Source organism: Lepisma saccharinum, chromosome 6 (genome assembly GCF_977018435.1).
Source record: "Lepisma saccharinum chromosome 6, izLepSacc3.1, whole genome shotgun sequence".
In the NCBI taxonomy this organism is placed as follows: Eukaryota; Metazoa; Arthropoda; class Insecta; order Zygentoma; family Lepismatidae; genus Lepisma; species Lepisma saccharinum.
The window spans coordinates 40545870-40556547 of NC_139234.1; positions in this window are offsets into that span (position 1 = coordinate 40545870).

The window sequence follows — 10678 nt, forward strand, 5'->3', positions numbered from 1 at the left end:
CTAACTGTTGCACCGTGATTCTTCTGTCAGCCATAATCATGTCATGCACAGCATCAATGTTTTCTGGGGTGGATGCTGTTGTTGGAGGACCAGCACCAGGGGCCTGTTGACAGCTTTCCCTGCCGCAACGGAAATCGCGGCACCAGTTTTTTACCACCTGGTAGGTAGGAGCCCCATCACCCAACACACTGACCATGTCCTCATGAATCTCCTTTGGGCTTAGCCCCTTTTTCTGGAGGTACTTGATGACAGCTCGTTGTTCGGTTTTCTCCATTTTTCAAACTAAGTGCCACCTCTTACACATAAAAAGAGAAAAACAAATTTACTGTAGCACCTACGGTTCTGAAATTTTGCATATAGGCATCTAAGACATTAGGCTACAATATCCCCATCATTCATTGCAATTCATATCCTCTAAGTATGCCGGGGACAATAATTATTGAATCGCCCTCGTATAGCAGACAGAGAATAACATACGTAAAATGCACCTTCGAAAGTAGTTGAACATAACAATGAACTAGTAGTCCGGTAATAAAGTACTTTGTCTACTTACTGCATTACTTCTCGTTCCTGCCATTTTTGGCTAATATGAAAATTGGAAATGAATGATGATATGATGAAGTTGAAGAAAGGAAACTCACAAAGAACACCCATCCGGCCGAGATTCGAACTCTCGACCCCTGGTACATACAGCTATCAGCATATATATAGGAAGTCCTGGAGCCACCAATGAGAAAAACTGACTGTAGTATATTTGTACCTCATTTCCTTTCCCGCAAGCGTTCATATTTGTGTTCGGTCGTGTGCAGTAAAGCCGTAAAGCCTTTTCCAGATGTCCACATATAACGTTCGGAAAGTAAGGCCACATTAACAGTGACACGACTTGCAGTTGGGAGAACGACGCCTCTCTGCATTAATTTCGGTACAGTTTTAATGAGAACACGCATTGCACAAACATGACCACACCTTTGCACATTAGCTTTCTTTATATTTTTTTGCACTTGTATCATCATGCATGACTCTGCTTCAAAAGTATGGCGTCTTTGGAGCTCATAAACATTCATCGTGCCTCGTTTTGCAGTCCTTACTTTTATGGGCAGTTCATAGCAGCCCGTGACCCCATGCCAGTTACGGTCCTGTATCGATCGTTTGAGTTGCAAGGAGGAGTGGGACTTCGACGTGCGAGGTGATATGAGGCATGGCTCATAAACTGAAGCCATAACGAACGCTGTAAACCCACTCCGGAAATCTTACACCTCGATGGTGCTTTGGTGCAGTTGGACCTCTTGCCCGTCACTGATCCACGGGTTCATTATGATGTATTGGTTTGTGAGGGAGGGCTAATTGCCAGTCGAGGAGATATTAGGATCAACCCTTTAATACCCAATCCTCAAGTGCCAATTGACCCATCTATCATAGTTCGCCGCACTTTTTGACTCTCTTTGCACTCACGGGCCTAGTTGGTTGCAGCACCGAGTCGTCTACTTCGTTCATTTGGTGTCGAGTAATGTATTTGGTGTCTGCAACTTTTTCACTACGTTCTGGAGAGGTGTACAGTGTGGTGTATGAGCACGTGGTGTGTGCTAATCAATCAAATGGACGTTCAAAGCAGCAGACCGCCATGTGTTGAAGCTTATGAACTTGAACACCGCTACAGATTCTTTGCACCAACCTTAAACTGGGGGTAAACCTGCACCACACCGGGTGTCAAAAAGTGCAGCGAAATATACGAAGCCAGTGCTGTCTCAGAGAAGTGTGGACGAAGTTTACTTATTTTTATTTATTTATTTACTTTTATTTGGGATTACCCGGTTAGCAGTTTCTCCCATATCTATTTATTTATTTTTTATTTACATTTTACTTGGGATTACTGCTAAGCAGTTTCCCATATCTATATATGTACTGTACATAAACTTACAATATTTAGTACATTATTATTAAAAGACACTATCAATATAAGTTTTTTCTACTAAATAGTTAAGCCACATTTTCTAAAAAAAAAATGTAACAATATATATCCAACTGCAAGGTTAGGTTCACAAATTATTTGGCATCTTTAGCAGGTTGGACAAGATCTGGGTTGAATAATGGTAAAAGGTAGAACTCAAAATCGTAGTAGCAGTTGCTTTGTGGAGTGTTGGTTCCTCTGGCTGGCAACTGAGCTGAAATGTAATGATGATCATCGTAACAGGGCAACTGCTACCTTCATTTTAAATTCTGAGAACCTATTTCACCTACGTTCCACCATGATTTAACCCGAATCTTGTGCAACCAGATGAGAAAACAACAATTTGAGGTATAATCCAAGAGAGCGAAGTGACAAGAAAGTAAAGAATGCAGTAAATAAATAAGATTATGGCTTGAGTAATCCTGGACATAAAGATTTGCTTATTTGTTGTTATTAAGATTATTGACTACATTTAAAGAGTTATTTAGCACATGAAACAGATACAGGGACCAGTTTTAAGATGCCACAAGATTCATCCAAATCGAATATACGATTTCTGTATTACTCTTCAGTGTTCAACACTGTTTTATTATTAACGTACTTAATTTTTCTCGAGAATGGAAAAAATTTAAGCTCACTATACACTATTTTCAAAGATTTTAATTGATCTGGTTGATTATTTTTGAAAAGCTTAATTAAGTTTACTCATATCATTTATATAAAGAAGGGAAATGTTGTAATACAGTGAATTTTCTGTTGCTTGGGAAACATAATAGCTGAGAAAGATATACTAGATAGATCCGTAGATCTCTACGGATCTATACTCTCATCCTTTTACGGGTTCTACATTAAGTCATGAATACTTCAATCAAACCAATTCTTCGTTCACTAAGCAGCTCTGAGTTTCTTGCCAATCAATTGATCAGAAGACAATATGGAGTCCAAAGAGTCGGTACAAAGAAAATCAGTTCATGGTCTCAGATCAATGACGTATTATTATTATTTACATTTTACTTGGGATTACCGCTAAGCAGTTTTTCCCATATCTATATATGTACTGTACATAAACTTACATTTTTTAGTACATTATTATTAAAAGATACTATGAACAATTTTTTTCCTACTAAATAGTTAAGCCACATTTTCTAAAAAAAGATAACCATATACGAGGGTGGTTCAGCATGCTCCGCCCCTGACCCATTTCCAGTGATAGTAGAGACCTGAAATTTTATATGTAACATTGTTCATTCTTTAGACTAATATTCACAAAGTTTCAAGAATTTACAACAATTTCTATTTTCGTTACACGTTGATGATCAGTAAGAAGTGTAGCCACATGTGGAACAATGGAAAAATCTGAGTTCCGAGCAGTGATAATATATTTACTCAAGAAAAATCTAACACCGAAAGACATCCATGCAAATATGGTGCGAACTCTTGGAGACTCTAGCCTTTCATATGATCTAGTGAAGAGATGGTGCCGTGAATTTAAATGTGGTCGGCAGACCTGTGAAGATGAGCATGGTGGTGGCTCATCTGCAATGGTGACCACAGCAGAAATGATTACAAAAGTGCATGACATGATTTTGGCAGACCGACGAGTGACTGTTCGCCATATAGCAGACACATGTGGCATCTCAACTGGCAGTGTGCATTCAATTATTCACCATCATTTGTTAATGAAAAAATCTCTGCACGTTGGGTCCCGAGAATGCTGACGGTCAACCAAAAGAGGACACGTCGTGTGACAAGTCAGAACCTGTTGCGGACAATAAAGGCAGACAAGCCAAAGTTTCTGAAGAGATTTGTTACAATGGATGAAACGTGGGTTCACCACTTCGATCCCGAAAGTAAACGCCAAAGCATGAAATGGAAACACCCCCATTCTCCACCCCCAAAGAAATTCAAGGTTCAACCATCAAAGGGCAAAGTGATGGCATCTGTGTTCTGGGATGCAGAAGGAATCCTTTTGATATATTATCTCCAACAGGGTAAGACAATCACAGGTGTTTATTCTGCAACCCTAATTGAAGAATTACGTACTGCCATCAAGGAGAAACGCCGCGGAATGTTCGCCCGTGGTTTGTTGTTCCATTGTGACAATGCTCCCGCCCACACCTCCCAAGTTGCGGTGGCTGCAATTCATGCAGCAGGGTTCGAAATTGTCCCTCATGCCCCTTATTCTTCAGAGCTGGCCCCCAGTGACTTCCACCTGTTCCCGTACATGAAGAAACACCTTCGTGGAAAACATGTTGCCAGCGATTCCAAGGTTATGGATGTTGTGAATGCTTGGTTGCAGGACCAACCAAAATATTCTTTTTCTACTGGGATTGAAGCACTGGAAGGCCGATTGGAAAAGTGTGTTAATGTTGCAGGGGACTATGTTGAAAAGTGACAGTGATTTGGTTTTCCTACGAGGGTTCTTTCTATGTCAGGGGCGGAGCATGCTGAACCACCCTCGTATATCCAACTGTAAGGTTAGGTTCACAAATCAAAGATCCCAAACACTGAGGAAAAGGAATTTCTCAGTTTATAAGAGTTTTATAGAATGTATCCCTTTCTTGTGTGTATCTATTACACTCAAATATGATATGGTGTATATCTTCCTTGTTGCCACATGTACAGTTTGGGTTTTGTACAATCCGGATCTTTTGTAAATGACTTTTAGTAGTTGTATGTCCTGACCTAATACGACTTAGTAATACTAACTCATTCCTTGTACCTTGAACTTTTGTAAACCAAGGCCTCATTCTATTGAAATTAGCTATCCTCTGATAAAAGCTGCCTGCATTTTGAAATTCACCTTTGCACCATTCCGTCCAGTTTTCCTTCAACTTTTTCTTCACCCTCGATAGAAGGTCTGTGTACCAGGTTTTCAGCTCCAGTACAGGTTGCATTACCCTAGCTTGTTTTGCATATAAATCTGCCATATCATTTCCTAAATTTTGACAATGTGCTTTAACCCAGGTTAAATTAATTATTTCCCCCTGCTCCTTAAATTTTGTAAAGTTTTTACACAGTTTTTTAATGTATGGGGAGCATTTAAATAATAAATCATAATTGGACTGAATTGAATATAATACACTTTTGGAATCCGTTATTATTAATATATTTTTTCTTGCAATTTATATGTATAAATTAGTGCTTGGTAAATTGCATAAGCTTCAGCTGTAAAAATGGAAAAATCTTCCGGTAAATGTAGCATAATTGATTCCTTCTTCTGTACATCATAAACAGCACATCCTACATTTTGACTACTTTTGAACCGTCTGTATATATAAAGTAATAATCTTTCCATCTTTCCATGTAATCATATTTTGTATATTGTTCAGGAAAATAAATATCTCTATATTCACAAACGGGAAAATCTAGAGTATATATGGGCTTACTACTTACTTTCAATAATTTTTGGTGATCCTCATAGTACTCATTATGTAATTGAACCCATCCAATATCTTCGCAGTTGTTAATTTTGCCTGTATCATATAATTCAACCAAGTCGAATAGAATGTCGTTAAACGGATGATTAACTTCTGACATTGTTTTTAACAAATATTTAATAGACATTTCTCTTTTCCTATAACTTAAGTTCCATTCGTATGCTTGCATGTATACTGCAACATTGGGAGTACTCTTCATCAGTCCTAGACACTTTCGAAGAACTTTCCTCTGCATTACTTCCAAAGGTCGAAATACAAGTTCCGAAACTGTATTAAAGACTATAATCCCGTATTCTCTTGTTGGTTTGTAATAGTTTTTGTGAAAATTCATCATGGTACTTGGATGACTTCCCCATTTTGTCGTAGCTATAGAACGAAATACATTGCAAATTACTTCTGCCTTTTTCACTAACATTTTTACATGAGGTTTCCATGTTAATTTAGTATCAAATATAACGCCTAAATATTTTACTGTATTTTCTATGGGGATGTGTAACCTTTTTGTGTATTGATTCACATTTTTCGGAGCTCCTTTTTTACTAAATATAATCAGCTTTGATTGTTCTGACGATATATTCATAGACCTATTCTCAAGAAATTTCTTTATCTCTATTATTTTCGCTTCCATGTTGGTGACTCCTTTATCTACTTGCTTGACACTCTCATATATACATAAATCATCTGCATATTGTATAAATCCAAATGGCTCAGGACATATTCTTTGAACATCCATTAAATATATATTAAAAAGTAAAGGACTTAAAGGGCTTCCCTGTGGAAGTCCCCTTGTTATCCATCTAGGACCCTCAACTTTATTGTGAAAGTAAAAATATAAACAACGATTTTTTAATAGATTCCAAATTATTTTTAGTTGCATATAAGGAATTTTCATATTTTGTAGAATGTTTAATAATTTATTTATATTTACATTATCATATGCCCCTTTAATATCTAAGAAAGCAGCAATAAGACTACTTTTCCTTTTCATTGTATCATAAATTTTTGATGATAACATTGCCAACGCATCTGTACACAGCATGTCCTTCCTAAATTCAACTTGAAGCCTTGAAAATAAACCCTGTCCCTCTATATGCCAACTAATTCTCTTCAGAATTAATTTTTCAAAAATGTTCTCCAGTACTGAAGACAAAGCTATCGGTCTATAAGATTCTCCTTTATGTGGGCTTTGCCAGGTTTCAATATTGGTAAAATCATTTGAGTGTACCATGATTGCGGTATATTTCCTGAATTCATTATATAGTTGTAGATGTTACAAAGATATATTATACCACATTCCGGCAAATTTTGAATCATCGAATATGATATTCCATCTTTTACTGGAGTTGTGTCATCGATCATGATATTGGTGTATAATCCTTGTGAATGTCTATCTTTAGGACTGAAAGAGAAAATTTCATCAGGGGCATCTGCAGGTTCGTGTTTATTATTACATGTTACCAGTAGTATGAAAGTATATAATATAAGGACAAAAATTGTACAAAAGAAGAGGTCATTTGATTAAACAGCCCGATTTGACTACACTTAAAACTATGCCAAGATGCCCTTATTCCCCATTTCTTCAAGTGTGATATGCTCTTAATTCCAAGAATTCTGAATTCTAGTGTAGAAAAGAAGAACCCTCAATAGACAGATTTGCCTACACTTAAAACTATGTCAAAAAGGGCATATAGCCCAATCGGCCATGTGTGTACATATTTAAATCTAAAGAATTTTGAATTCTAGTGTAGAAATGAAGAACTCCCCTCAGACAGATTTGCCCATGTGTGTAAAAGCTACATCTCTCAGTTTGTTGTTCATAAACTTGTCAAAAATATGCCCCCCTTGATATTGTTTTGACTATACTTAAAACTAGTGCAAAAATGCTTATAAGAGCTTTTGCTTACACAATAATATAATGTAATATATGCTTAAATACTTATTACCTGGAATATGCTCAATATTTTAATTGGACACCAGCCTCAACTCATATATCTAGTACTAAAACAATGTAATATGCAGAGACTTTCTAGAATTGCTCTGTGACTCTCTCATTTCTTACATCATAAACATATGATTTTTCACCTATAAGAATAACACTACATATGGTGTCATCAGGGAGTTTTTCGTGGAATTCACAGATAATTTTAATGTTTGTCCTGTCATTAACCACAACTTGTTTTCTTTTTGAAGTGTTGATGACAAACATGGGTCTCTGTGCTTTGAATTCATCTGGTGTGTAATACATGTCAGTATTGCCAGTAGTGACCCTTTTGTATGCTGTAAATGCTTCATATAATTTAAGAAAATCATCCTTGGACATGTCTAAATTATAATTTTCTCTAGGAAATACCTCATTTCTGCCATTTTTAAGATATATGTTCTTGATGTTGCAGTTATCAAATTTACTTGAATTTTTTTCCTGATTATTGTGTCTTCCAGTCTGAAACAGTACCACCACAAAATCTGGCATGTCATATTGTATACTGGAGAATGAATTTGTAGCATCATTCTCATAATAGGCACCAGTGGCAGGCTTCTGTACACATTGATATGTATAAAATTGTAAAGGAATCTGTGGATTTTTTATTATATCTGCTTTGTATTTAAGAGCATAACTGGCCTCATATTCAACAACCGGGATTCTTAGCTCCATAGTCTGAATAATGCATTTGCCTTCATCAGGTAGGGTATTAGGCAGAGCTTCCCCTGTAGAGTTTATTGCGCTGTACCTCATCAAAGCATTATTATCATTTGCAGCTCTTCTAAATGTGATTCTTAAACCACCTTTCCACATAATATCTTTGTAATCTGAGAAGAATCCTGGCAACAGGCGCATGGGGAACAGTACAGTGTGGCTCTTAGATATAATTTTATCACCAGCCTCAAATCCACCTATTTTGTAGTAAGAAGCCTTGGTTTTGGATAATTTTAGTGTGGCCAAAGCTGTGGAGGTAATGCCGGGATAATCTACTCTGTTTATAACAACACCATGCTTTCTGATCTCAATTTCAGAGAACAGATGTGGCACAAAATTGTCTACCAATCTTATATTTGAATTTGCCGGATAATCTGTACCATCGAGCTTTACAACATCAAATTTGATGTATAGATCTGCTCTGTGGGGGTGTATAAAGCCATCCCCTACATCAAGATCAACCTCAATTTCTGTGTTGGGTTGATTTAAATTTGCAAAGGTCCTCCTGTTTGAGGGGAATGATTGTAGCTCATAACTCTCAATATTTTCCATTTTTTTTGTATGTATTTTTATTTAAATATTAATTTCTATGATTGCATTTGTTGTGGCTCCAGCAAAATCAACTAATTCTTCTTTTTCATTAGTGACCATCAACTCAATGTAATCTATTCTATTATGGCACACAGGAAAATATAATGTTGGGGATGGAGTGTAGATGATGGGCTCCATAAATTCAGAGTTAGGTTTGAATGTTGCAATAATGCCAGTTTGTTTGTGAGTGCCTATGCCATTTGATTTGGTGATCATACCCTCGGCCACATTACAGTGAATATTCAGAGTCTCTATGGCTAAGAATTTAGGTATATTAATAGCAGTGTGTTTGATGGCTGGTTCAAGTTTTGTGTTGTTCTCAAAGCCTAACAGCTCTCCTATAGTACCCAGATCCACTCTCTCTGTAGCAGATACAATCTCTACTCTGTGAGTGACAGAATTTTGAGTTAATACTATACCTCTGGGTAATTGAGCATTTAGAGTAGATAGATTATATTGCCCTGGAGTGATGACAATTTTTTGATCCCCTACTGCAATTGTGTTGTTGTGGTGTGTAATATTAGGGATCAAGTACATGCCATAAAATGCTCTGAGAGCTATTGTTTTGGGATACACTATGTCATCATGTAATCTAAGTTTCAATATTGAATTTTGGCTGGTGAGATGGAATACTCCCATGATGTTTCAGATACCACAGGGCTTTTTGAAAATCTTCAATTGATGGTTTATTTATTTGAGACATATATCTAAGAACATATAAACACAGATGTCCGCAATTAACATCTTTGAAATTTTGAACACGGGCATTATTGTAATAAAGATTATCTGAATTTAGATATTTTATTAAATTTTCAGGTGGAACACCTCCAAATGAATCAAACACAAATGCCTCATTTTTTAAATATTTAAGATAACAGATCCAGTGAGTGCCCTGATTTTTGTACTTATCCAAATTAACAATGCCACACTCTTTGTTGAGTGGTTGTTCTGGTAAAGAATCAGACATGTACACACCTCTAAAATGTTTGATGCCCAGTGGCTTGATTAAAGCTTCAATATCTTGGTTTGTAAGCGGCTCTTGTTTTTTTTTAAACTTATTCATGGCTCTCTTAACACCTTTGCCTTGTTTCTCCATGGCCAGGTTATGGCGCTTCAATTCATCTAATTCTGCCCTATTCTTCTTGGCATCTATTACTGTTTTTGCTATGGCAGCTGATCCCCCAGCCAAGCTCCCTACAGCCCCAAGTGCTGCTAAGATGGCCGGGATAGTAAATATGAAGCCACCCACATGTGATTTTTTTCTAGATTGCTGTAATTTTTTTAATTGGGGGGTACTAAGTAACAATTTCATACCATGGCCCTTGGCAAGACAAGAATTTTTTTTCTTGCGCTGCTTTTTGGTTAAAAGACTATCAATAGTTTTAAGAGATTTAAGACCTGCATAAGGTATCTGATACATAACACCCTTGGCCTTCATCCTAGGTTTATTATATACATATTCACAACCCCCACCCCAGTTTTTGTTTGGTGTCCATAGCTATGGTGGTTCCCAATGCTGCTATTTTCTCACTTAAAGAAGCATCTTTGCTTACAAATCTACCAAATGCAGCCTCTTCTAATTTCTTGTCTGCAACATGTCTCTTGTCAAGATCAGAATGTGTGTTGTATGCTATGTCATGGTCTCTACAAGCAGCATCTAGGGGATTAACACCAGGATCACCTCTGTTTAATCTATGGTCCAATTTTGTGCCTGGACCACAATACTGATAGCCTGGAATGTGTAGTTCAAATGGCAGCTTGTTTATAATGTCATTAACCAGCCCCCGACCCTCAGAAATATTCCAAAATTTAGGTGGTAGAGTATTAATAATTTTTATAAGATATCCAATCCCCTTAGTGTCATTCACTATAAAATTAGACAATTTTGTGCTTATCATGTCCATAATTCCAACCTTTTCATTGTAAAAATTGTGGTTGCCAGCATTTTCCTCCCCAGCTATCACCAATAACCTATCTACAAGTTTCCTGACATCATCAACCCAC